Below are 2882 nucleotides of genomic sequence, written 5' to 3'. Positions count from 1 at the left end.
ATCCTTCATCTTCTCTATCTCCTTCATCTTCATCTTCATCTTCATCTTCATCTTCATCTTCATCTTCATCTTCATCTTCATCTTCATCTTCTCCTTCTCCTTCTCCTTCTCCTTCTCCTTCTCCTTCTCCTTCTCCTTCTCTTTCTCTATCTCTATCTCTATCTCTATCTCTATCTCTATCTCTATCTCCTTCTCCTTCTCCTTCTCCTTCTCCTTCTCCCTCTCCCTCTCCCCTATGAGCACAGGGAGAAAATGTGGCCGAGTGGTAAGAAGAGACGAGAGATCGGCGCCGCAGTGACAAAGGAAGAGGAGGGTCAGGTGCCAAGGCGGTGAGAGAGGGTCAAGGATAGTGCCACAGCGGAAGAAAGCGAGACGGTGCCAGCATGTCAGAGGATGACAAGGACGCAACATTGGTAGGGCAGTAAAAAAATGACAGTGCCACAGTGGTAGGGAGGAAGCAGGGCGGTGCCAGATGGATAGGAGTTGAGAAAGCATAGTGCCACAGTACATGGGAGAAACCGAGCATTGCCACAGTGGTAGGCAAGGGGAGAGGACAGTGCCACTGTGGTAGGAAAGGGGGGAGGACAGTGCCACTGTGGTAGGGAAAGGGAGAGGACAGTGCCACAGTTTTAGGCAAGGGGAGAGGACAGTGCCACAGTGGTAGGCAAGGGGAGAGGACAGTGCCACTATGGTAGGCAAGGGGAGAGGACAGTGCCATTGTGGCAGGCAAGGGGAGAGGACAGTGCCACTGTGGTAGGCAAGGGAGAGGACAGTGCCACTGTGGTAGGCAAGGGGAGAGGACAGTGCCACAGTTTTAGGCAAGGGGAGAGGACAGTGCCACTGTGGTAGGCAAGGGAAGAGGACAGTGCCACAGTGGTAGGCAAGGGGAGAGGACAGTGCCACAGTGGTAGACAAGGGGAGAGGACAGTGCCACAGTGGTAGGCAAGGGGAGAGGACAGTGCCACAGTGGTAGGCAAGGGGAGAGGACAGTGCCACAGTGGTAGGCAAGGGAAGAGGACAGTGCCACTGTGGTAGGCAAGGGGAGAGGACAGTGCCACAGCGATGGGAGAGAAAGCAGGGAGGTGCCATAATGGTAGAGGAGGAGAAAGGAGGGACGAAAGAGCGATGCCAAAGTAATATCAGGGAATCAGGAAAACAAAAGTGATTCGGGCGACAGAGGATGGTGCCACAGTGGTAAACGAAAGATAATGAAAGCAGAATTCAGTAATAGGGAGAAGAGAAACGGAACCGAGAAAATGAAGCGAATGGAGATGTTCCAAAATGTCCTTCGCTGCAACCTGTCCTGTTGCCCCTTCCTTCCTTCATTCATTCATTCCTTCCTTCTTTCCTTCTCTCCTTCCTTCCTTCCTTCATTCATTCATTCTTTCCTTCTCTCCTTCCTTCCTTCCTTCCTTCATTCATTTCTTCCTTCTTTCCTTCCTTCCTTTTTTCATTCTCTCCTTCCTTCATTCCTTCCCTCCCTCCCTCCTTCCTTCCCTCATTCATTCATGCACTCATTCATTCCCTCTTTCTTTCTTTCCTTCTTTCCCTCCTTCCTTCCTTCCTTCCTTCCCTCCTTCCCTCCTTCCTTCCTTCCTTCCTTCCTTCCCTCCTTCCTTCCTTACGTCCTTTCGTCTCCCCTTCCCCCACTTCCCCCTTCCCTTCCTTCCGATAGATTTTCCACTCTCTCCACTCCCCCCTTTTATCTTATTTCCCTTCGCCCCTTCCTCTTCCACCCGCTTTGTTATCTTCCTTCTTCTTTCTCCCTTCTTTCGCCATTTCCCTGAAGCCATTTGAGTTGAGTACGAAGGGAGTGGGAGAGAGAATTCCCCTTCCTTTCCTTCTCCTCTTCCCTTGCCCTCACCTCCTCCCCTTTTCCCTCTCTCTTATCGTCACCCTTTTCCCCTTTTCCCTCTCCCTTACCTTCACCTCTTCCCCTTTTCTTTCTCCCTTACCTTCACCCTTTTCCCCTTTTCCCTCTCCCTTACCTTCACCCTTTCCCCTTTCCTTCTCTCTTTTCCTCAACCCCTTTCCCTAAACCGCTTCCTTTTCCCCATCCTTACCTCGGGGCTGAGTTCGCATCCTGAGGGCCGTAGGGGAAGTGAGGTCTTCTCTCTCCCTTCCTCGTCCCCTTCCCCTCACTTCCTTCCCCTCGCTTCTCCTTCACCAAAACCCTCTTTTCCTCATACCTTTGTCGCCGTCAAATATGCATTGAAATTTTACTAGTTGTCGAAATACGCGTGGAATACATTGCTGTACATCACTTTGTTTTTTTTTTTATCCTATATAGCTTTTTTACAATATAATCTAAATGAATATGAACGTAATCATGCGTTCATTTAGCTGGAAACTAATAGTATAGGATCCATTGATAACTAAGTGCATGTTACATTCATTCACAATATTAGTGTGCATGCGTCTCCTTTAATAAATTGTTAACTTAGAAAAGGTATGAATGAGAATGAATATCTTCACAATACAAGAGATGTATTTGACCGGTTTCGTATTTCTGACGAGGATACAACCGAAACCGGTCAAATACATCTCTTGTATTGTGGAGATATTCATTCTCATTCATACCTTTTATCTACATTTGTCAACATGAATACGGTTCGTATTGTTTATTTGCTTGGTGCCTGTAGAAACAATTACAGGAAATATATTTTTTTCCTTTAAATCTTGACCATCATGTTACGTAAATAGCGTTTCAAGTGTTACTCCAGGGAGGGCTCAGCCATATTACCTTTAATATGTATCATGTACGTGAAATGTACATTGCTTGGCTAAACAAAAGCAATTGATTCTGATTCTGACTCCCCTCATCCTTCCTTTCCCCTCGTACCCTCGGCTGCCTGGGAGGGAATCCGAGAGCCTGGCACTCG

At 47.9% G+C, this 2882-nt stretch overlaps 1 protein-coding gene across 1 annotated transcript in view; it reads right to left on the bottom strand.

Annotated features, from left to right (window-relative positions):
• LOC119595153 (tetratricopeptide repeat protein 28-like) overlaps positions 1 to 2882 on the bottom strand; it is a gene marked incomplete in the record, with an annotated part of 130124 nt that overhangs the window by 115950 nt on the left and 11292 nt on the right.

Source organism: Penaeus monodon, chromosome 35 (genome assembly GCF_015228065.2).
Source record: "Penaeus monodon isolate SGIC_2016 chromosome 35, NSTDA_Pmon_1, whole genome shotgun sequence".
NCBI lineage: Eukaryota > Metazoa > Arthropoda > Malacostraca > Decapoda > Penaeidae > Penaeus > Penaeus monodon.
This window is presented reverse-complemented; position numbering and strand designations above follow the sequence as displayed.